Genomic DNA, 26,276 nt, shown 5'->3' with positions numbered 1-26,276 from the left:
CTGTAACCTGAAGTGTCTGAAACCTGAGGTACCACTATATTGGTGTAGGAGCATACAATGAAACTGTAGCCACTAGGAAACCCAAAGGCCTACCAGTTAGAAATGCAGTACAGTAGTACCTCGGGATGCGACAGATAATAATTGGCAAAACAGCTCAGAATGAGTCTCTGAGACCATTGACAGAACTGCAGAATCACAGAATTGTAGAATTGTCGAGTTGGAAGGGACCCCAAGGGTCATCTAGTCCAGGAATGTCCAACACGTCAATCGCGATCAACCAGTCAATCGTGGGATTGATTTTGGTCAATTGGGAGAGGAGGAGAGAGAGGGGGGGGGAGAGGGAGGGAGGGAGGGAGGGAGAAGCCCTGCACACTCCAATTGGCTCCTCAGATCTGTGTAAACTAATATAAAAATATAGTTTTATTTTTCTCACTTGTTTAGTTACTTGTCCATATAGTAACCATTTAGATCTGTCATGATGATATCTAAACATAACTACTGTATCTATGAAATAAGGATCCATTTATCTATCTATCTTAAATGACTTTGGAGGCGTGTGAGAAAGGAACACTTGCTGAAGAATGACAATGGGAGAGTTTGGTAGATCACTGCCAGTTTTTGATACTGGATAGTAGACCACAGCCTACTTGAAGCTGGAAATGGCTGATCTAGTCCAACCCCTTGTAATGCAGGTATCTCAGCTAAAACATCCATGACAGGTCGCCATCCAACTTCTGCTATAAAACCTCCAAGGAAGGAGAGTCCACCACCTCCTGAGGAGACCATCCCAATGTCAAACAGCTCTTACTGTCAGAAACTTCATCCTGATGTTTAGATGGAATCTCCTTTCTTGTAAGAAAGGAATCCTCTGTGTGTACATGTGATAATTCTCTAAGTTTTTCCTATGAGAAGTAGCAATATGTATTTGTGAAATAAACCATGTTCCACCCAGTCTTCCTTCAGTCTGATAAAGCAGCTGAATTTGGAAGCCTTTGACCTGCCAGCTGAGACAATAAAAAAGCCTGCCAACTGCCACTGACTTTTATTCAATTCAGGACTGAGCCATGTCCTAAAATATAGGACACAGCAATAAGCAAATGAAATTGCTATATGTATTTCATATATAAAATATTAACAGCTCTAAAACACCACAGACAATAAAAATGAAAGCTCAAAACAGTGGATGCCACTACAACTGATTTTTTATCTACATTTTGGTGAAATCAATCCTAATTACTAGACATCTATGCTATTCAGTACATTATCTGCGGTATAGAAAATAATTGCAGAGTTGGAAAGATAGAGCCTTTCTATTTTTCCAGCCTTTGTACTAGAAAACAATGGTCTGTCACTGAATCAGGCACTATAGTCTCCTTGCTAGCATTATGCTAATTGCTGGATTCCACCCCAGACCTAGCACTGGCCCAACAGCAGCTGGCAACTCTACTGATCCAGCAAAGATCTACAGGGCTGGTGAAAATGTGCCAATGCCATATAGGGAATAAAATTGGCATGATAATACTATTTGCTATTTTATGTGCATTTCCTCCCAATGTTTCTGGGAGAGGCAAATAAAAATTACACCAGCCTCAGATAATAGTAATTGGTATGAGTGTTCAGCAAATAGCTGACTGGCTGGATCCATTCAGTCGATATGTCTTTCAGGGATTATTCTGCTTCAATTCCTGCATTTCAGGGGGTTGGATTAGATGACCCTGGGGATCCCTTTGAAACCTACAATTCTATGATTCTAACGGCAGGATGCTTGTTTAGCTTGCATGCAGTACTTGTGCCACTACATCTGATCCACTTTTCTGCAGTTTTATCATTGGGAAGGTTATATTTCAAGAAGTCACCAAGACCTCCCTTGCTATTATATACAGGTCACACACAAAAAGTTCACGAAAATGATTCCCCAACACCCCAAGGTTTCATAGCATACTCACATATCACAATAAAAAATTCAAAATGTATACCTGGAAGTACATGAACATTTGCAGAAAGCTTTATTAATTCAGCCAGAATGTTTGCAGACATTCTGTGACATCACAGCAGCTCATTTTACACCTGTGGAGCATAATCTGGAGCTTTGACCACCAGGTTTCTGTGACTTCTAGACGTGTATACCACTGGCCAGGAAGAATTCAAGGAACTCTTACTTAACGCTGGGAGGGTGCGCCATTTAGCTAGCTTTCTCCTGACCGTTAGGAAGATGTTTTAAACAAGGGTATGGAAACTACTGGACTGCATCTCTCATCTTCTCTGACCTATGGCCATTTTGGCTGGGCTGGTGGGGGCTTGAGTCCAATAACATCTGGAGGACCAGGTTTTTATTTATAGGCTGCCTTTATGAGTTAAAACTCATTTAAGGTGACCAGCACACAGTAACAGATAACACCATTTCCAATTACGATAAAATATATTATAATACAACTGCCATAAAACTCATAATATTAATAAAACCAGCAATAATAAATATATATCTCCACTCCTTTTGTAAAGTATGCTATTTACTCCTGCAGGTGATAATGTAATTTTTTTAAAGTTGATGTTGACTTTTGTTTTGTTTGTTTCAAGCATTTTATAATGATTTGTTGTGTTTTGTTGTAATTTACTGTAAGAGCCGACTTTTGACTATGAAGTAGGATGCAAATTGTAATTACCATCTTCTTTTAGTTGGCAGATAGTTTACTAATACCTTCAAAAGGCAAAATAAAAAGGCAACAGAAAATGTAACTTGGCCTATTCAACACTCATTTATAGAGGGAGGAATTCAACTTTGTGCTAAGGTAAATCATTAGCTGAATCATAGAATCATAGAGTTGGAAGAGACCACAAGGGCCATCGAGTCCAACCCCCTGCCAAGCAGGAAACACCATCAGAGCACTCCTGACATATGGTTGTCAAGCCTCTGCTTAAAGACCTCCAAAGAAGGAGACTCCACCACACTCCTTGGCAGCAAATTCCACTGTCGAACAGCTCTTACTGTCAGGAAGTTCTTCCTAATGTTTAGGTGGAATCTTCTTTCTTGTAGTTTGGATCCATTGCTCCGTGTCCGCTTCTCTGGAATCCTGACCAAAACACTGTATAGCCAAAACACTGAATACATTCAGTGTTTTGTATAGCCATTCATTCATTCATTGTATAGCCAAAACACTGAATGATTCGCCCTGGGTGGATGTAAGCCTGTATAAGAGGGTGATCAGGCACTCTAAAAAAGAGCAGGATGTAATTTTTTTAAAAAAATATCACCAATGCCACTCCATGGCAAAGTAATACGATTTAAATCATTTAAAACAACTACAACAGGACGCTGAGAACATAGCCACTTCTCTGAAGAGGTACTACATTAACTATACAGAATCCATTTTCTGTTCCCTTAGAAATGTTTATTCTTTTTCTAGGAGATAATTTTACACAACATCACCTAGTTAATCCAGTTTTGAAAACACTGATTGAACCTAATATGGCTTGGAGTACAGAAAATAAATGAAAGTGACTGTCTGGTACCCATCTACTTGTTATGTGGACCAAGATGAAAATTAATAAAGACTGGGATGGGTAGTTATGGAGACTGCAGTATCAAATGGATATTTGATACATAACACTAAACCACGTCTTGGAGTTATGTGAAGTCCTTGTACTCTTCCCATACAACAATAACCCAGCCCCCTTTCCTGCTTGAAAACAAAGCATACTTTGCCATTTCATCTGAATCGACAAACTATGGTTTATGTTTGTCCCCTAAATCAATATCAAAAAGTGGAATTTGCTCCTAGGATCAGATTTCTGCAGGGTTTGCTGGTTCCGATGGAGGGCAAAATAAGGTTTGCTTCCACCTGGGCCTATATGTGAAATCACAATGCACTTAAAAAAAGAAGCAGCAAAACTCTAATTTCAATCCATTTCACAAAAAACACATAGTCAGTGACAAATTCTTTTGGCAAGAGAAAAATGTTTGTTGATGTGCATTAACATGGTATAAATGAGAAAAGAAGAACACACAATTAGGCACTTCAGAATAAATTCTCTTAATTAATTTTTCCTGTATGGTGACAGTGATAGTCCTCATTTGTAATCAAACATGGCAGACTAGTTTGTACAAATTAACAGTAGAAGATGTGAAACCAACTTGTGGTTTGGGGGTGCTGCTTTGGTGGCCAGGTTTAAGCTTCAGTGGTACACTTTTTGAAGGGAACTCTGCACGTGGCAGCAGACCTGCAAGGGACCTGAATGCAGCAAATGGAGTTTTGCTTTTTATGAACAGTGATTGGTGTGCTAAGGCCTGACCTGAGGATTGCACTGCTTCAGGTTTGTGAAGGGGCTTGACCTTTCTAGAGCCCCCATCTCCCCACATTTGGTGGCAGTGACGCTTTGCGGAGAGGTGGTCAGTGCTGTTCTGCTCTTATAACATGGCAGTGGTTCAGACTGTTACTCCACAGTCCTCTAAATAGAACTAGTTGTGGTGATGCTATGTCCAGCCTTGGTCTAGGCCTGTAATCACTTGTTGATGTGAATAAGCAGGTGAGGGGACTTGAAAGCTCTGTGGAATTTCCTCTATGATGGCTTATGCAAGTCACCATTATTAATTCACCAACTAATTAATATGCATGCAGTCATGTAGGCACTAGTGATGTTCTGTCACTATTATAAATCACCATTCAATGAAGATGAGCTTTAATACCTAATGCACATAGATAAATTTCCAAGCATCATATTAAATTGGGGTAACTCAGGAAACACACTATTGTTTCTCAGGTAAAGGGTGGTGCAAATGTGGAAGAATTAAGAACCATTTTCATTTAAGGCAAATTTATTGGTTCAATCTATGACTATGCCTACTTAAACTTCCATTTGGGGGTGGAGGTGAATTCTCAGGGTAGTACTCTAAGGTACTTTCCCCCGCTCTAAATATAAATGAAAGGGGCCAATATGTCTTCCATGCCAAGGAGTTACGCTCTACTAGTTATGTAATCCTCCAAAGTTGTCACCCAAATGCAGGCTTTGGTACTTATCTAAAATTAGAGAAATGGTGAACCATGAAAAAAGTAGCACACCACCCTTATATACTGTATAATACAGAATGTCATACAATACTGGGGGAAAGACTGGATTAAATTTAGACAATGGAGATAGAGAATGGAGAGGGACAAATTCAAATACCTTTGAAGTGATCATCAAGCAAGGACTATGTGTATATGTGGGGTGTAGTGGTTAGTATGTTGGACTAACTCTGAGAGTAAGGTAAAGGTAAAGGTACCCCTGCCCGTACGGGCCAGTCTTGACAGACTCTGGGGTTGTGCGCCCATCTCACTCAAGAGGCCAGGGGCCAGCGCTGTCCGGAGACACTTCCGGGTCACGTGGCCAGCGTGACATCGCTGCTCTGGCGAGCCAGAGCCGCACACGGAAACGCCGTTTACCTTCCCGCTAGAAAGCGGTCCCTATTTATCTACTTGCACCCGGAGGTGCTTTCGAACTGCTAGGTTGGCAGGCGCTGGGACCGAGCAGCGGGAGCGCACCCCGCCGCAGGGATTCGAACCGCCGACCTTTCGATCGGCAAGTCCTAGGCGCTGAGGCTTTAACCCACAGCGCCACCTGCGTCCCACTCTGAGAGACCAGGGTTCAAATCCCCACTCAGCCATGAAGCTCACTGGGTGATCTTAAGCCAATCATGGTCTCTTAGCCTAACCTCTCACAGGGTTCTTGTGCAGATAAAAGGGTCAGGAGGAGAACTATGCATGCCACCTTGAGGTGCTTGGAGGAAAGGTGGGATACAAATGTAAAAATAAATTATTATGATTATAATTGATTAAATGTGTATACTGTTCCTCATCTGAAAATCACAGACATAAAAAATAAAAAATAAAGGACCTAGGAAACCCTCAGAGCCCCCATCCTCCTTCAGAGGAGGTATGGCAAGTCCCTTGTTCCTTATTAAGGAAGGCTGGGGTATCAGCTCATCACTAGACAGTTTGTTTCTATTTATCATGCACATCTGACTTCACTCCACATTCCTGTCTTGTGATCTCCGTTACCTGTTTTCCTGCTTGTGATTCAATGTTCTGCATTGCCACTGGGTCCTCCAGATAAAATTACCACCTGATTTCATTCACGGTTCTAGCTAAGTCTCCTGCAAACTCTGCTTTATGACAGAGGTAAATAGAATCCCCATTACTCTAATCTCTGGTGTGCTGCTCTCTTCCCTGTCGTATTTCCCCCTTTATATACTGGATAATCTGATCCAGAATGCACTGTACCTTCTAGCAGTGTGCTTCATGATAAAACATCATATCTAATTACAGTGGTACCTTGGGTTAAGTACTTAATTCGTTCCGGAGGTCCGTTCTTAACCTGAAACTGTTCTTAACCTGAAGCACCACTTTAGCTAATGGGGCCTCCTGCTGCTGCTGCACCGCGGGAGCCCGATTTCTGTTCTCATCCTGAAGCAAAGTTCTTAATCCGAGGTACTATTTCTGGGTTAGCGGAGTCTGTAACCTGAAGCGTCTGTAACCCGAGGTACCGCTGTAATATCGAAGTATAACATTGTGCCTCTCTTTCTGTGCAGTGCGCATTAAAAATCAAAGCTCCGTTTTTAAAAATTACAGTAACCTTTAAAGTATCAAACGGAAATTCACACACCAACACTTTATTCTGAACCAAGTTTGGAATTTTTTATGGTTGAAAAAAGCTTGGGCACTTGGATAAATTGAAGTGGTTCATATTGATCAGAAAGTGAGATATGTTACAGTCAGCTAAATTTAGCTGCTGACTAGTTTGTAGCTATGGTATCAGAAAAACAAAATTAACCAGTGATGTTCAGACTGTATACTAGGAAATGCTGGGGTAACTATGTGAAAAAGTAGTATGGACAACAATCTTCTCTGAAAACACAGCTTATTCATCACTACCCATCTTCTCCTGCAGCATCAGGAAAATAAGGGGTGTGTTCTAGGTAAGACTCCCAGATCATGTGGGATCTTAGTGAGGTGGGGCTTCCTCAGCAGATGAAAGCTTTCCCCTGAAGGCTGTTAACCACTGGACTTCCTCAGCTGTCGCCTTTGACGCTTCTCTTCCACCACCATTGCACTACCCTGAACTTAAGAGCACATAATGGAGAAGAAACAGGCATTTGTGTTCCTTCCCCTCCTTCTTAGAATATAAATTTATTTCTCCAAATGGTAGTGCCTTGATGACAGATTGATTTATGTACAAACCTTTCATTTCCCTAATACCCTCTGCTATAGCAGATGTTTTGAAAAGAAAAGTGGCAATGCTGGGTTTGCAAAATGTGTTAACTCCTTATTATGCTATGGGGAGCAACATCTCCATATGCATGGCAGTGGTGGACATTTTGCATCTATGCCATCACTGTCTAAGAATAACAGATTTTTTTTTTTATTTTTAAGGAGAAAAACCAAGAATCAATATCTAAACGCTGACACAAGTGCCTTTTCCAATGTAATTTTGATATACGTGTGTTACTACACAACATACATGCTTCTTTCTGTCTCTTGAGACATTGTATGTGAAGTGGATAAGGAAGTTCCTGTGCTGAGTTTTTGGCTTTACGAAGCCCATTAAAATCCCATCTGAAACAAACAAACAAAAAAGTAAAGATCTCTTCTTACTCTCCAAGCAAAAGCCTCTGTCATCATGGTTTTGGTGGGGCAGGAGGTGCGCGAGGACAGTACATTATGAGACCTGGGAGTATCCTGTGTGAGTGAAGCCAGCAGTGGAGAGGTGGAGCTCTCTTTCAGGTATTCACAGACCTGCCCCCCAGAGCAAGCTTGAAGCTGACAAGATATTCTGTTCCAGGAACGAGCATCGCCAGGTTGGGAAGCAAGCTTGGGCCCAGGGGTTCATTCTGGAGATCCTGAATTAAAAGGAGCTCAGTACTTGGAGGACCTGGATAGCTCCAAACGCAGGTCAGACCAGCTTTCCTCCTGTTGAGAAGAGCAGATATTTGGGGATGGGGGCTCAATTTGGATCAGGATAAGGGCAAAGGGTCACCCTACTCTATGGTCCTAATCCATTTTCTCTTTCCCCCCATCCAACCAACACTGTCTATTTATTTAAAGCTCCATTGGTTAGAGTGTGGTGCTGAATAAAACCAAGGTTGCAGGTTTGATCCCTGTATGGGACAGCTGCATATTCCTGCATTGCGGGGTTTGGTTATTATTATTATTTGATTGATTGATTGATTGATTGATTGATTGAATTTATATATCGCCCTATACCCGGAGGTCTCAGGGCAGTGTGACTAGATGATCGTCAGGGCTACTTCCAGCTCTGCAATTCAATTATTCTAAGTGTGCAGGGACAAAGACCACATATAGTTTGGCCCTTCAAATGTGAAAAAAGAAAATGATCTGCCCTCAGAGAAACCTACTCCTGTGCTTGTGTGTCAGCAGCTGCTCTGGGCATTCCTCCAGAATGGAAGAAGGCAAGCACAGACTCAACCAGAACTATAATGGGCACACTCATCAGCCTTTATTTGTTTTGATTCTTCATGTTGCACAGTGGGGGAATTGCTTTCTTAACATAATGTGAGAACAGATTATATTTAAAACTAAGAGACCAAAAGCAATAAATACAAAGTATATTTCTGGTGTGGAACATTTAAAATCCTCAATGTCACTTGCTGTTTGTTTGTTTGTTTGTTTGTTTGTTTGTTTTTCAGAATCAATTTGGATACACTACTAGGGCATTGTTGCTGATCTTTGGCAACATGTTACGATTTCAAATTTTAAAGATATATATTTTATAGCTCCTGAATGGACGGAGAGAAACCCAGGGCTGTGACACATTGAGATTTAAGGCAAAGATGCAATGAACAGTCTCCCTTGAAACTAGACATGTTTTTAATGTTGCTGTACGATCAAATCACACATGATGCAGAGATGTTACAGAATTACCCACTCCCAGCAGAAGACAACTGGAAGGAAGGAAGGAAGGAAGGAAGGAAGGAAGGAAGGAAGGAAGGAAGGAAGGGCAAAGTAGTGATGCAGCGTGCAGCCTATTCTGTTGGTGACTGCTTCAGGCTCACTGGAGCCTTGAACTTATTTCTTTCAGCACTCGGGCAGGTCTCTTTCAGTTCACAAGAGTGATCCCACAATAAAAACAATTCATTTATATTCCACCAAGTGTCTGTTTCTTTAAATACGGCTTTTACATAATGTATGCAATACCAAAATCATATTCAAGTGCAATACAGGATGTCTCAAAGCCAAAGTTCCATCCAAATATTCCTCAGTTCAATAAAGAGAAAAGAATTTCTACAAGTATACTTGTTGCTAAAGGATAATCCACAGGCTGGAAAAAAACTGTCCACAAACCCCCGGGAGTGTTATAGCTTTGTTCTCAATCACTCAAAGTGCAGTGGCAGTGGCCCAGCTGTGTGAAATCCTAAGCAGGACTCCAGCAACGAGATCACCAGATGCAAATATCTGTTTTGAATGTTTTTCTCCCGGAGGCCCACAATGGAATGCTGAATTATACAGCTATAATTAATAAAGCTATATTTAAAGAAACAGATACTGGGTGGAATATAAATGGCTTATTTTTATATTTAGTCTTTGAGAGGTTCTATATAATTGCATACAGAGTTGTGTGAGCTGTGGGACAAATACAATGGAGCATGTACATCTACAAATCCGAAAACTATTTTTTAGTTTTCCAATCACTCCTTTGATTTGAACTTGGACAGCTTTAAAGCACAGTAATTGCTATTTTGGTAATGCTCCTTGAAGAAAAAAATGAATGAGACCTGTCCCGCTAAGCTTAGAGAAGCATCACTAGGAGCTTACATGCAGAATGTTTCTCCTTATACTTGCTTCTATTGATACATGCAAATGCTCTACTGAGTCTTTTCAACATTTACTACAATTGGCAGGCCTCAAAAATACTGTAGCGTTTTCGTGCCATCTTATGCTGATGTGCCTGTTAGCATGGCTGGTAAGGCATACAAATAGAAACCTTTGATTGCACAAACACAAGCGAATAAGATAATTACAATCTGGCTCTGGGGAAAGCAAATGACAGCATTTGCAGTCCCAGTTTGAGTTTATTCCCAAAGCAGTCGGTGGCATATTAAAAGAAATTAAAACTAAGGTAGTATAATCCTTTACAAAATTGTAAAAAGTTATTTTTAGTTCATTTTTCACTTTGAAAATTGTTCATTTCCTTACATTCTCACACAATGTAATGGGTCCTTCCAAACTCCATTTTCTGTCTGTTTACATTGGAGAAGTTCCTTTAGCTTTAATGGTACAACTCTACAGGGTGGGTTTTTTTAACCTCTTAAATTGCTACTTTTTGTTTAAACTGCAGTCTCTGTGCAATGCAATCACAATTGCAAGTTCACACAATGATTACTACCATGTAGAGGACTGCATGGTTAAACACCTCTTCACACAGATTTCCTAACATTTATTCTCAAAAGCAGAACCGTCATGGATTTACTAAATATGAATAAAACCTGGCACACTCTGAGCATGTTTCCTGCTCCTGAGCATCCTGGGTTGTCCATCTTGCAGAATGAGATATGGAACATGGTGTACCTGATATTGTCCATGTCCACTGACGATGAACCTTTCAGGTATGCTTCACAAGGTTCAACATTTCAGCTTATGTTCCCAATCATATGAAACACTGTTTTTGTGGCCGCAAAGTATCTGTTGCATTCAGAATGAAAAACAGATTCACAGCAGCCTTGCTGCTAGGCAGTTTGTGTCAGTTCTTCAGAGTACGCTCAACTGCCACAAAACAACGTTGTGATGTGCAGAAGGAGTGAAAAACAAGTAGCACTATGCTGAGTATTAAAGTGGATTAAAAATTCCTGGATAAAAAGAACTTCATGCTAAAAATATGTCTCATTATCAAGCTTCTTTTTCATACAGACCTTAAAGTGAAAATGCTAATATTCCTGGGAAACTGAAATAAATTAAGGCAGCAACTCTGCGGCTGCTTGCCAATTAGAAGCCATCAACAGCATCCCCTTCTCCCATATTTAGAGCTACCTGCAGTTCTGTTTATCTTAGATATTTATTTTTTTACATTTACATCCTGCCCAAGTGGACTTAAAACAGTCCTGAGGGTTTTTCTTTAACCTAAAGTAAATATTAAGCAGTCTTTAAAATATGTAGCATCAGTTCTACCAACTTGTCAGCCGAGTTTCAAGTCTATATTTGAAATGGAAGATGCTCTTTGCATCTCATTCCTCCATTCAGTACTGTCTGTAATCTGTTCCAGCATGTCAGTTAAAGAACCAACAACATTTAGCAAGCCCACAGCGTTATATTTATTTTGCGCTAGTTATTTTGTGCTAGTTTGTGCTTAAATTACCATCTTTATGACTGAAGTGTATTACAACTGCTCTGAGGTTACCACGTGTTCAAGTTGTTGCCATAGTGACAACTATCAGTAGGTGTAAAAAGCAGCACATATTCTCCTCCTAGCCTTAGAGCCAGGAAGAGCCATCTGAAGTATAAGAAGCCAGGTGTTCCAAGATGCCTTATACTGTGCAGATAATGAACAGTAGGTCAGAGACATGCAGGATAGCAGAAGAGCCCTGCTTGATTAGGCCAAAGGCCCAGCTGGCCAACCAGATGCCTATGTGAAGGACTGCAAAGAGACAAGGGGAAGCTACGCCACAAGAGGCGACAGAGGTACCAGGGAATCTGACAAGACTTCATTGACCCTCGTCAAAGATAAACCACTCACTTTTCACTGCCTCTTTGCCCCTTTCACCGCTACCCAAAGCTATCATAATAGATGCATTTTCATCCCTCTCATGGGGAAAAGAAATCTGGGAAAAACTGGGGAGGGAATGAGACTGGAGAGGAAGCAGGCAGGTGCCATTTTGGTGAAGTTTGCCTGACTTTGCAATTTGCACTGCATTGCTTCTTGCCCAGTGGAACCATGTTTCAAATGCTCTTAAAGTAAGTTGCAGAGTCCCCATTGCTTTCCATTAGGGGAAACAAAAGGTACATGCATGAAATCAGCTGGTGAAGGGAAGCTGTCCCCCCCGAAAAGACTCTGTTGCCCCAAGGGTCCATGACAAGAATGGTCTCCCATCCTCTAGTCACTTTTGTGAATGCACTGTGATTCCCCTCCCCAATATAAAACAAGGGCTACAGAGTCTTCACTGGTTTGCATCCAGGGAAAGAAAGACTATCTGCGCGAATATGGTGGGGGAGGGGGAGCCTGCTTCCCCACCAAGGGCACTTGGGGCAAGAGGGTCCCTCTTGGGGGTTGACTCCATCCAAATCACTTATTTAGGGGCTACAGACTTTCTTTCTTTGCATGCTTAAGAACTTCACTGAAATAAATCATTTTCCAAAATAATCTGGGGTGAAATTGAAAGAACGAAATCTGAATTAATTAAAATATGAAAGCTTTACAAAAGAAATTACAATAAAAAGAAAAAGAAAAAGAAAAAGTGAGGTGATGTGGTTTTGCCAATTTAATCTCCATTTTTTTTTTTTTTGGCTCTAGCACTTTATAATGGGGCAAGGTGCACATTTCCTAAACATCATCCTGTAAATCAGGGGCAATAATAACCATTGCCAGATGAATCTTTATCTGGATTTGGAAAGACTCTTTTCTTGAACTAGTGAAATTGTGTATCATAAAGTTTGAGAATTGCTGCTTTAGATGTGATTTTATTGCTGACAAACAGCATACTATCCTCCAGGGAGTGCTATCATCTTTCTAACTGGCTGTTTTCCAAAACACGCACCAATGATATCTCTCTGGGGTATTATTAACTTTTGGGGAGGATCCCCATGGCTAAAAGAAAACATTTTGAGAACATTTCAAAACCTAATGGCTAAAATCAATACCAGCTCCAGCTGGTGCTGTAGCACAGCTCAAGGGCATGGATGCTCCAGTTAGAGGGCATCCATTTCATTTCTGAAGCCCTCCAGAAGACTCCTTCCTCCCCACAAACCTGTGAAAATGAGACTCATGAGCAAGACAAATCAGTGTTGAATTTCTACTTCATACTGTATTAATACTAGCACTCTAACAAACAGGCCATGGGATCCTCCATACCCTCTCCTCTCTTTCGCAAATTCCTCCACCCCCCTACCCCACCCCTACCCCTACCCCCATCCCCACCTGTCTCATGAGCCTTAACAGAAATTTATTTTGGCACCTATGTTAACTATGGTTAGTGTGAAGTAGCAGTCCTTCTTGCCTGGGATACAAAACCAGGGTTACCTAACCCTGGGTAGATTCACAACAGTTAATGTAGGCTCCAGTATAACAAATGCAGTTAAGGCTAGTAGGAAAAATGTGTGTGGATTTGTGCCGGAGGGTGGTGGTGGAAGGTGCTCAGGAACCAATTGCCTCCATCTTGTTCTGTTTTTCCAGCATCCTATGGACATTTGTTTGGTTGCTATAGGAAAGAGTGTGCTGAGCATATGGAGCCGTGGTGCGATCCAACATTTTTGCCTCAGTGAGTTACTGTTTATGATAGCACTATTGAAGGGTAAAAGTGTAACATCCATTGTTTTATTCTGTAACAATGAATGGCTTTTAGTGGAAAGCTCCAAAGAAAAATCACATCAAAAATACACCCCCATGGACCAAGCGGCAGTAGCCAAGTGCACAGAAACTGTCAGGCTCCGTGTGTTTGACTGCCTTCACCTTCGCCTGTGCAAGTGTGCTCTTTCCTCCAGTGGGGGGTCGTTTCCCAGGAGGAATGATGCAGCCCACCCTTCCGGGCAAAGTCCGCAAAGCACGGGGTGCAAACCCAAGCTATCCGTGTCTTGCAGAGGGGGGGGGGCTGCTGGAGGCTGCTGGTGAGTGCTGGACCTGCCAGCAGCATCAAATAGCCCCTACACTGCCTGGCTGCCTTCCACTGGGAGGGTGGGCTCTGTCTTTCTGGGAGGAAAGGCTCAGCACACCCTCCCAGAGAAAGCAGCCAGGAGGGGTCGGGCTCTTTCCTACTCCCATGCAAGCAGGAGCAGTGTCAAGGCTCTCTCAGCTGGGGAGGGGGAGCACTTTAATGGAGCCCCCATCCTGCCGCTGGCTTGTGCAAGTCGGTGGTGGGTTGGGGGCTCCATAAAAAGTGCTTGGCTGAGGTGAGGGCAGCAGCGTGCTCCTCAGCCAAACAGTTTAAAGAAGTGGAGGAAGGAACAAGCTGTATCCGCACCTCACAGATTCAGCTTGATTCTCCCCCTGCTGGGGCAGAGCGCCATGGCGGTTTCACCATCTGTATATTGCTGGTGAAATCACCACCACTTTAGTTCCTCTGCCTCCAGCTCCCGGCTAGTTTGTTTCTCCCTTAGCACACTGGGCACTGGAGGCAGAGGGACTCAAGAGCAGTGATGTTTTCACCAGCGATATACCGCTGAGTGAAGCTGTCATTGCAGTCTGCCCCCACATATACTGATATATCGCCCAGGCCTACTATCTTCTTGGAGATTCTGCCGTCTCACAACACATGGAAACACTGAATCACAGCTTTCGTTCCAACAGATCTACTGACAACTCCTTGGTCTGTAACACTCAACCCACATGAAACGTCAACACAGAGAAGAGCAGCAATTACAGAAAAAGAAAAAAAGGAAACAAGCAGAGAATGGGGAGTGTATTATTCTTCCAGCGCACTCAGTGCGTGAACAGAATAGCAAACTTAACTGTACAGTTGTATAGCAATTGGCATGTTCAAGTGTCAATCATAAACAAAAATTGGGCATTTGAACTGCATTGGCATTTATATGAACATAGAAAAACCATTTCATAGTCAGGCTATTTTTTCACCTGGCCCGGCACAATCGCCAACAGAGATTCTCCAACACTTCTTCCTTGCCCTGTCACCTCACATCCTTTTAGCTGGAGGTTATTTGGCTTGAAGCTAAAGACATTTATTATCAAGCAAAGGAGGATTATCTGCTCTTCTGTGCAACATACCATAATCATTGTTACATATTTTTTCAATTTCATCATGGCACCACCTGTACTGAATGCAAAGCCACTCTCCTTCACAGGAGGGCGGGCATGAGTGCTGGCCTTGCACTCTCCCACTTAGCGGGGGCATGTCAAGTCCCCCGTGTCACTGGGGAGTCCTGGCCCACATCACAGCTGCAGCCAGCCAATCTGGCTGGCTGGGGGGCGTGGTTTGCCGCATTTGAGCAGCCGCACAGCCGGGAACTCTTCCGTCAGCTTCCTGCTCCCGTGGATCTTGGTTGATCGCCTGTTGAGGGGGCCTGGTAGGAATTTTTCAGCTGTGCAAGTGAACACATGTCCAGGCATATAGAAGTGAGTGAACAGGATAACAAAAAATGCCAGTTTGTTATTTCGGACTTGTTCCCGGGGGGAACCTGGATACATATCATAAAACTCAACAGAAGCTGGAGAAACTACCTTTGCATGTTTTTATTATCATTGAAACGAGTAGATATCTCACCTCACCAATGGCATATTTAACTAATCTTGAAGAAACAAAAGAAGAAACAGGCTTTCACCCTGGCTCGTTGCAAAGCTCCCCTCAGCCATCCAGAAGGTCATTTCAGGAAGACAACCTTATGAGGAGAGAAAATGTCCCTGTGGCTCTGAGCATATACATAGAAACAATTGAACATGGTTTTTCCCCCATTGCCAGTATTATACAAATATACATGTCATGTTCATTCTGCCAATAATACACAAATTTCCAGGACACATAGACCAATTCCATATATCTTTATTGCTCCAAGATATAAACCCTGATATAACATATTCAGTCGCCAGATATTGTGCTGCTATGATGGACATATGTCGGAGGATGGTATGTACCACACAACTGAAGGTTTACATCTGGAAACATTTATATTCTGCTTGACTTCGATGCCTTATGCGTTTTTATCTTATCCTGGTCTATCATAACTGAGAGAATGAGTATGAGTGCCTCTTACTTTTACAGTTGCCCTCTTGCCTATTTAGCAGTCTCTACTTGTGTTTCTAGGTGCTTTTACCTTATGCTGACCTATGGGCGTAATAAAGATTTGACTTGATACCTTTCCATCTAACCTACCTAGCAAGGCTGAGGGGAGTTTAAAATGGAGTAGCCCCACACGTATCACCTTTCCTTTCTTGTTCAGTCTGCTCCTAATTCATGTGCTGTTGGCAGATGCTCTCCAACTTGCCTCCCCACGCCTTCTGCCTTATGGCTTTGCATATTTGGAACAGTCTAACCCACTTTCTTTCACAAGCCACCCCTCCCACACATCCCTCAAAACCCATTTCTTCTTACAGACTTTCCTGAACTGTCACAACTATCTTTCTCTTTTATGGTGTTGTCAGCTGTCAGTTAACCTTTCCCTATCCTAAACACTCAGTGTTTAATTTCAGTTGTAAGGCTTTGTGAATTTAGGGGGTCGATAAATATTCCTTTCTCAGAGGGCTGCATGTGCGCCTCAGTTCCAAAGAAGGGGATGAGAAATGCAGAATGTGGTATTAGGCTTCCTGAGGAGCTAATTGAAAAAGCAAAATGTAATTCTCAATTTATTCCTTTCTCTCTTAATCTACCTTGCTCAATGTGGTTTATATCCAAAACATCAGTTACACAGATCCACAGAAATGGAACCAAAGGAAGTATTTATCCACAGTGACATCACTGATGCTCATGGATAGTTAAAAATGTGACTAACGTCTTCTGGATCCAACTCACATCAAAAACCACAAGTAAATCACAGTATATATAAAAAGCTCATAGTATCAAGCAGTACCAAATATCAACATTAAGCACTTGAATCCAATTCATCAGTTCAAGATTTTACCCCCTCTAGTTCCAAGATGACTGAAATTGTGTGCTAAAAGCTCAGGGAGGCAGGAAGATGGCTGGATAAGCTTTCACAGTGGTTGGGGTTGGGACTTTGGTGTTCTCCATGGCTTCCTTCCCTTCCCCACTATTAAATTAAGCAGAAAGAGCACAAATTGCAAAATAAATTTTGCAGTATGAAAAATATGCAAATTTGCTCAATGCAGGTAACCGATTTAAGCTTTTCTTAGCAGAGCATTTGGCTTGCCTGGCCACAGAATTGTATGTTGTGAAATATGTGAGTGGATCATAGAGTGGAAACTTAAAACCATTTAATTCCAATGCAAGCCACGTTTTCTCTAACATTATTTTCAAACCAACCTAAATGAGTTTTAACCCATGTACCATGAAAACAAAGAAGCTTGCTTTGATTATGTGTCTGCTGAGTTACACATGGGGCACTTTAGAGGGACACGTGGGGCAAGGTATTATTACAGAGCCAAGCTGCTTGCTCCAATGTAATGGCTTTTAAACGAGAACCTGAATATGAACATGATCTTTTAAAAGGGAATTAAATGGGGAAAGTTAAGTTCTTTAGTCTTTCCCCATCAGTCAAATAATGCACGTGACTAAAACAGTCTCTCCTCTATCGTAGCTTCTCCACTGTTTGATAGTGTGAAGTTGTAATCTCTTGCTTGTGAAAATCTTAAGTTGCCATGGAAACTAACATGGGTTGCCATGGAAATTGCTATGTCCAATTCAGTACTGCATCTTCAGAGGCTGAGGCTGGAAAGAAACAGCAACCAAGCACAAATGTTTGTAGTGACATAGTAACAAATCCAGTAAGGGCTGTTTCACATATGACGTAAGGGGCTCTGGGAGGGGGGAGAATTCGTATGGCCGAGCACAGAGCCAACACACCCACGAGGAAAGGTGAAATGACTGCCTCAGGCAGCAGGGTCCACCAGGGTAGCAAATCCCGATGCCAATCTTTCTTGGCCCACCTTGTTCCTGATGTAGATCTTCCCTGACCTTTTCTTCCCTGACCTTTTCTTCCTTGACCTTTTCTTCCCTGGTAGGTAGCAAGGGGAGCATCATATTGAGGTCTGCCTCAGGTGCCCAAATGTCTTGGGCTGGCCCTGCCTAAGCACATACACATAAGTGAATATTTTGCCTCCTGGGGGAGGAGGGTTATTGGTTTGTTTTGTTCTTCTTGTTGTTTTTATTATGTATTTTGTGTTGTTGTTTTTTGTATTCTTATACTGTGAACCACCCTGAGATCTACAGATGAAGAGCGGTATACAAATTTAAATAATAATAACAACAATAATAACACTATCTTTGCAAAGTATACAGTATCTTCATTTTAGTAAAAGGTAGTAAAGACTCATCTCTTTATCCTGGCCTTTGAAAACTGAAGAACTCATTTTGGTGTCCTCCCTGTAATGAGCTATATGGAATTATTGTTTTAGGATTTTATTGGGTGTTCTTTTATTTTTCTGGTTGCACTGTGTTTTTAAATGCTGCAATCCATTCCGGATCCTTCTGGTAAGAAGTACAACAAACAAACAAACAAACAAACAAACAAACATGTCCTAGGTATAAAGGACCTGAGTCCTAAACTACACATGACAATGATTTAGAATTATAGGAAGCAAAGCAGATACTCAGCCACAGAGCTACATATGTTCCCAACCAAGCACAAGTGCTGTATCCCCCAATCACATGTAAAGCCGACGGTAAGGAATACACAGGCAAGGGGTGATGTACTTGACGCATGCCCCCTTCCAGCTGCTTCTCTCCTTACAGGCTTAACTTCCATTACTGAAGCCCAGATAGGGGAAATTACTTCAGAGGAAATGGCTTCAGGGGATGCACTGCCAAGGGTTGGGGAGCCATCAGAAGGGGGATAATTCAATGGCCCTCACCCACACGACCCTTTCGTGCTTTCAGCTACACTCCTCCACCACCACCCCGCAACCCTCTTTAAGACATGGATCTATCACCCTCATGTGAAGTTGGACCTTAAGATTGAGGCAGGTCAAAGGCAAAAGGGTAGTGAAAACTCCAGTACTTTCAGCTGCCACTTCACACTAGCCTCTAAAATGTGATTTTGCAGTCTAAGTAAATGCAGTGCTTTGCCATGGAGGTGGATTGGGGTTCATGGCACACTAACAATGATGCAAATAATTTTGTACACCTTGTTGGCAATGGTAATGAGATGGAACTATTAACAGATGTAGTTCAGATTTCCAAAATGTGGGTCACATGGCCCCACTAGCAGGGCTCACCAGAACTCGGTTCTGGCACCTCTCTGGTGGGCGCCATTGCCATGATAAGAGAACGAGGGAGGTGTTCATGGTGAGTTCCGGCACCTATTTTTCTAGAAAAATAGCACTGCCCACTAGGATTACCAAAACAAAGAGGATGGAAGACATAGACTGCTGAGGGTGCAGTTATCTGAGACCATAGATAAAGTCACATGTTGAACACAGGAACTAAAGTAAGAACTGCAGGATGGTTCATATGAGAACACAGGAACTAAAGTAAGAGAATAACTGTAGGAAGGTTCATATGAGATACTGTAAGCAGGACTGTGAAAAAACACAAAGGGAAGTAGTCAAAAGAGCTGAACAAGTGTAGGGGCGAGGAAGACCCAGGTATTCAGCTCTGTTGGGCACAGATGTATTCTCGTAAAGTCTCAGTAGTGCTGATCTAAACTCTTGCCCAGGGCCCCAAACCTTCTATGTTTTTGCAATGAAAACCAAGAGAGCAAGCTGAGCTACCACTTCACAAGTGACAGACTGAGACAAACTGATAGGAATTCTCCCAAGGACACCAACTCAGTAATGGACTTTGAAAGCAGGCAAGGGTGCAGCTGTCTACTGTGGACCTCTCCTGCTCCCTTTCTATATACAACAAATACAACTAAAACTTTAAAAAGTGTATGCCTACTCAACTACACTTGCGAAAGATGCAAGGATGGGACACTTTGAGAAGAACAGTGTTCGCCTTTAAAAAAATGAAAAGAAAAAAACTTGATCTTTTTTGCTTATTTGTATAAGTTAAAGCACCATGGAATCATAGAATCATGGAATTGTAGAGTTGGAAGGGATTCTGAGAGTCATCTAGTCCAACCCTCTGCAATGCAGGAATTCTGCAAACAGCTGTCCCTGGGTGGATTTGAACTACCAACCTTCTGGTTAACAGCCAGATGCACTGACCCATTGCACCAAGAGTTTGCTAGAGGGAACCACTACAATCACCTAAAATGAGAACACCTAAAGAGAACAATCACCTAAAGAGAATAATCACAAAGTAATTGCTTCCACTCAGTGGCGTGGCGTGGGTTGTCAGCACCCGGGGCAAGGCAAGTAATTTGCATCCCTAACCCGTGGATTTGCGCCCCCTAACCCGTGGATTTGCGCACCCTAACCCTAACCCCCAGATGTTGCGCCCAGTGCGGCCGCCCCCCCTGCACCCCCCACGCTATGCCACTGCTTCCACTGCATTCCCACGCTTAGCTGTATGTGCACAGCCAGTAAAAGTGATTGGTAGATCAAAGTACGACAAGCACCTTCTTTACAGTGTTGCAGGAGCAAGAAAAATGCACACACAGAATTCAGACATAAAACTACCAACTGACAAGAGTCCCGATTCCTCAGCAGAAAAAATAACTCCCCTTTACAGCAGTGATCACTGCTATTGAAACACCTGTCTCTTTGAATATACTTGTTAGCATAGCTAGTACTGGCAGTGCGCCAACAGCCCTCAGTCCTACCAAACACTGGAGCTCCAACTTGCATCATGGAGCAGTCTGAACCTCACCTCTCTGCTATGAGCATCCGGTAGCATGTAATGCATAATAATAATAATAATAATAATAATAATAATAATAATTTTATTATTTGTACCCTGCCCATCTGACTGGGTCTCCCCAGCCACTCTGAGCAGCTTCCAGCATATACAGAAACATAATAAAACATCAGACATTAAAAACTTCTAAAGGTTATATACAGTATATACATGTCTTTTAAAGGATATGTAGTTACTCATCTTCTTGACATCTGATGGGAGGGTGTTGCACACGGTGGGTGCCACCACCAAGAAGGCCCTCTGCTTGATTCCCTGTAACTTCACTTCCTGCAGTGAGGGAACCACCAGAAGGCCCTGGGTGATGGACCTCAGTGTCCAGGCTGAACAATGGAGGTGGGGACACTCTTTTAGGTATACAAGGCCAAGGCTGTTTAGGGCTTTAAAGGTCAGTAGCAACACTTTGAATTTCATATAGAGGCCTGGATTCACAAAGGCTAAAATTGTGCGCACACACCCTTCAAGAAACTGGGGGGAGCTCACACAGACTGGACCATCCAGCACACCAGTTCCAAATATACTACCTAAGTCACAGTCAGGGGGGAGGGACATGCTCTCACTTCACAAAAGTAGAAAAGCACACCACTCAATACATGTCTGAAAACAAGCTTTATTGTCATTATGATCCATCTGTGATACACACAACTATGGAACGGGATTTTATTTAAAGTGTGATCTAGCATTTAAGTATTATAATCTTGACCCATACAAAATTTCTGGTCATCCTAAACTTACAACAACTTCAAAACTTAGCTGCATAATGTACCCCTTTCTCTCTCTACTCATTCTCAAAACTGGGTAGTTTTGAAATCACCTAGGTGTTCCACATAATTAAAGCTGAAATGCCAGTCATTTGCCCATTGTCAAAATAGACCTATTTAGTGCAATGAGCAATTTCTCACAAAAAGGAAGCTATTAGAATAATATTTCTAAGTTTTGCGATGGCTTTCTGGCAGTCCATAATAGGTCATTTTTAATTCAATTTCATCCTTTTTAATTAACTCTTCCCAGAGGCATCATCACTGGGGGATTATTTCCATTTGAATATTTCATTGTATATTTCGAAGCAGACTGACTAGGCAAATGAGACCATCGTACTCTTTCTTCCATCAGCTAGAGCAGCCTTTGACAACCTGGTGTCCTCCAGACGTTTACCATCAGTCCCAGCCAACATCTGGAGGGCACCAGGTTGGCGTAGACAGAGTTGGACCATGTTGCCCTAACCCTCAAAGAAAAAGTGCCTTTGAAGAAAGACAGTGATAACAAATTTATTATTTTAATGCACACACTGAGCATTCTGCGCAAGAACCACTATGCAAGAGGGCAACTAGAAGTGGAGAAATGGTGCACGATTTACAATTTAACTTCATTTTTCACCCTTCCGAGTTATGGAGTTGTAACTCACCAAAAGGCATCAGGGTGCCCTCTCCCCTCTGCAATAAAGGGCCCCACAAGGAAGGGGTAAAAACTTTATTTATTCTGATTTAATGTGAAAGCAGGAGCCAACTCCAGGGGCCATGGGTGCTTGGGCACCCACAATAATATAATTGTGGGTGCTGGACATCCACAAAGTCAATGAGAAAAGCTGGCAGGCGGCAGTGATGCTGCTTCTAAGAGAAAGGCATTTCAGTTCCACCCTTCACATCCAGCAAGTGAGGCACCCTTTGGGGGGGGGGGGGCTCAGATACAGAGGCAGATTCTCTCTGCCTTCGAGTCTGAGCCCCTTCCCACGGAGAGGAGGAGGAAGAGGAGCCGCCACTGCAACCTGGATGTGTGACTTCACATGCACATGCCTGTATTTAATGTGTGTGATGTCACAGGCATGTTCATGTGACATCGCACGTCTGCGTTGTGGCAGCAGGCACCTACAATGCTGAGATTGAGATGGCACCCCTAGGGAGAATTGCTGCTATAGCACCGTTAAGAGCAGGAGTCTCCAAACCCAAGACCCAGTGACTTACTAGGGGCTCTGGTATGACCCATGGCAACACCCGTAACTGCATGGAACACACACTATTGCGCCATCTACAGGGGAGAAAGCCACTGCTCTCCATAGCAAAAAGGGGGGCAAGAACAACATACAGTAGATGTTATCAAGGTGAATGCATGTGGCTCCCATTTGCTTATGTGCTGAGAGATAAGAGGAATACATGGTGTAATTGGTGAGGGCAGCTAGAGTGAAGATTAACCTTATGTGCAGACTCTGGTTCCTCCTTCAAAAGTCTGTCTCCCGTCTGTCCGCCCGCCCCCCCCCCCTTACGTCCTTTTTCACAACTCAGATGGGGTGGGTGGGGAGAAAATGACTACCAGAGACAGCATTTGCAGGGAGAAATCAGAGGGGGAGGGTAAGCTCCCTTGCTGCCCACAAATTCCCCCCTCCCAACTCCATCATTATGGGAGGAGGGATTTACAGTAGGGGAATCCTGTGTTTTCCTCGTAACATTTTGTTCCATCCTGACTCATCACTACCTACCACTACTATCTGGCACAGAAAACCCCACTGATTCCTTTTGACAGCTGACTTTCTGGAATACTTGTGCCTGGGATCTCCAGGACATAGTAGGGAGATGAATTTATACTTCTGCTTATCCTATTCATTCTATATATGCTTCACATTTTAATAAAATAGATAACTTGGAGCTGCAGTAGCCATTTTTAATGTTAGAAAAGCATTACAGCACAATCCTATCAATGCTTGCTCAGAAGTAGGACTGCATTTAATAGGGCTTACTTCTTGGAAAGTGTACATGGGTTTGCAGCTTTTGCCTCTAAAATGGGGAAAATTAGATACAGCAGTTTTGACATGTTATCCATTAACTGGTGGTAGAATTTATTTTTGGAAATTGAAATTTATGCAGTTGATATATCAAGTGAACAATAAGAGGTGGTTTCTGGGCAATTGTTAGATTGTGAATTTGGTCCTTTGCTACAGCTTTGTACGTTTCTACTGGGAATGTGCAATACTAAGTGGAACGCTATTGCATTTCTCAGTGGTTTGCAGGTGGGAAAAAAGAGAAACCTAAAAAAAGAGTTGTGCTCACCATCAAATGTATCTTACCTAACCTATTATGACTTCCATGAACAGAAACGCAATTAAAGATGCAAGTGTTTAAAATGTAGAAAGGAAACTGGTAGAAAATGGTCATTGAAACAAGCGTGGATTGAACATCCAGGGAAAGAGATACCTGCAGAAAGACCATCTGTCAATATATGATTTTTTTAAGAAGGAAAAAAAGTGACTCAGTATGAGAGAAACCTTAAAAACAACAAAAGTCAAAGAGAAGGAAAGGCAGAGGAGCAGGAAGCAATCAGTGAGGCTCCTAGCTGTAGGAGTGGGAATGAGAAGTGGGAATGAGAAGTGGAGTGTGGCTCTTTGTCTTTGTTCATCCTTTTGCATGATCTCTGCTTCTCATTTCAGCAGGACCCCACTGGCATTTCCTTTGTCTATCAATCCCATTGTGTTTGGATATCGGGACAAAATCCTCTTTATCTTCAAAGAAACAAGAAAATAAAACATCTCATCAGATTTTGAAAGGTTATCAAAATCACACTTAGAAAGGATTTGCAAGTCTATGTTTTTAAAAATTGATGGAGAGAGGAAATATTTTTTAAAATATTTGCTTGGAATCAAGGAGTGGAAGGAACAAATCCTCATGATCTGTTTGTCAAGTCCATGCAGTACTGCAGTGACTGGAAGTTTTGCTTTTCAAAGAAAAAATTAATACATTTCCTTCAAAATGCAGATATGTATTTTTTTCTGCTTCAGTGACAATGAGCTGCTAAAACTGCACTTTGTCAACCTATTGTTTTCTTAAGACTGCATGCATGAATGAAATGAATGAATGAGTGTTCTGTGGAAAATATGCATCATACAACATCACTATTTCAGCAGATTCGGCAATGTCAATAGTTGCTCAAAATAATATAGTAAGAATGACTTGTGGGGCAAGGTAAGAAAAACACCATTCAGAGATAAAAGAAAAAGAATCTCTTTTAAAACGGCCTTTTTTTAAAAAAAAAAGTGAAGACCATTACTTTCTTTGTCATAGTAATGAATTCTGGCTTGCACTTCCCAGGGAAATGAGACATTTCTGTCTTGATTAGATTCATTTTGAACACGCCAATGCAGATAGCTTGCCTTTTCTGCCTGACATTAGTAAAGCTAGATTTTTTAAAAGGAGCAATAACATTTTCATTTACTAATCAATTTAAAGCAAGGGCGAATAAGGGCACAATAAGGCACACCGTGGATAAAGATTAAGACAGTGAGTCGGTATTTAATTGAGAAACCTGCTCCTGATACTGTTAGTTACAAAAAAGCAAAAACCTTAGGGGAAAGAAAGAAAGAAAGAAAGAAAGAAAGAAAGAAAGAAAGAAAGAAAGAAAGGAGGAATGCAGACATTTTAAAATGTTGTTGTTGTTGTTGTTGTTTAGTCGTTTAGTCGTGTCCGACTCTTCGTGACCCCATGGACCAGAGAACGCCAGGCACCTCTGTCCTCCACTGCTTCCCGCAGTTTGGTCAAACTCATGCTGGTAACCTCGAAAACACTATCCAACCATCTCGTCCTCTGCCGTCCCCTTCTCCTTGTGCCCTCCATCTTTCCCAACATCAGGGTCTTCTCCAGGGAGTCTTCTCTTCTCATGAGGTGGCCAAAGTACTGGAGCCTCAGCTTCACAATCTGTCCTTCCAGTGAGCACTCAGGGTTGATTTCCTTCAGTATGGAGAGGTTTGATCTTCTTGCAGTCCATGGGACTCTCAAGAGTCTCCTCCAGCACCATAATTCAAAAGCATCAATTCTTCGGCGATCAGCCTTCTTTATGGTCCAGCTCTCACTTCCATACATCACTACTGGGAAAACCATAGCTTTAACTATACGAACCTTTGTTGGCAAGGTGATGTCTCTACTTCTCAAGATGCTGTCTAGGCCTGTCATTGCCCTTCTCCCAAGAAGCAGGCGTCTTTTAATTTCGTGGCTGCTGTCAGCATCTGCAGTGATCATTGAGCCCAAGAAAGTAAAATCTCTCACTACCTCCATTTCTTCCCCTTCTATTTGCCAGGAGGTGATGGGACCAGTGGCCATGATCTTCGTTTTTTGATGTTGAGCTTCAGACCATATTTTGCGCTCTCCTCTTTCACCCTCATTAAAAGGTTCTTTAATTCCTCCTCACTTTCTGCCATCAAGGTTGTGTCATCTGCATATCTGAGGTTGTTGATATTTCTTCCGGCAATCTTAATTCCGGCTAGGGATTCATCCAGCCCAGCCTTTCGCATGATGAATTCTGCATATAAGTTAAATAAGCAGGGAGACAAAATACAGCCTTGTCGTACTCCTTTCCCAATTTTGAACCAATCAGTTGTTCCATATCCAGTTCTAACTGTAGCTTCCTGTCCCACATAGAGATTTCTCAGGAGACAGATGAGGTGATCTGGCACTCCCATTTCTTTAAGAACTTGCCATAGTTTGCCGTGGTCGACACAGTCAAAGGCTTTTGCATAGTCAATGAAGCAGAAGTAGATGTCTTTCTGGAACTCTCTAGCTTTCTCCATAATCCAGCGCATGTTTGCAATTTGGTCTCTGGTTCCTCTGCCTCTTCTAAATCCAGCTTGCACTTCTGGGAGTTCTCGGTCCACATACTGCTTGAGCCTTCCTTGTAG

The 26,276-nt window shown here is 42.3% G+C and overlaps 1 protein-coding gene across 7 annotated transcripts in view; it reads right to left on the bottom strand.

Annotated features, from left to right (window-relative positions):
• HECW1 (HECT, C2 and WW domain containing E3 ubiquitin protein ligase 1) overlaps window positions 1–26,276 on the bottom strand; it is a 192,074-nt gene that overhangs the window by 150,749 nt on the left and 15,049 nt on the right. The gene's annotated exons all lie outside the window — the stretch shown is intronic.

Source organism: Podarcis gaigeae (genome assembly GCF_964106915.1).
Source record: "Podarcis gaigeae genome assembly, chromosome: 12".
Taxonomy (NCBI): Eukaryota; Metazoa; Chordata; class Lepidosauria; order Squamata; family Lacertidae; genus Podarcis; species Podarcis gaigeae.
This window is presented reverse-complemented; position numbering and strand designations above follow the sequence as displayed.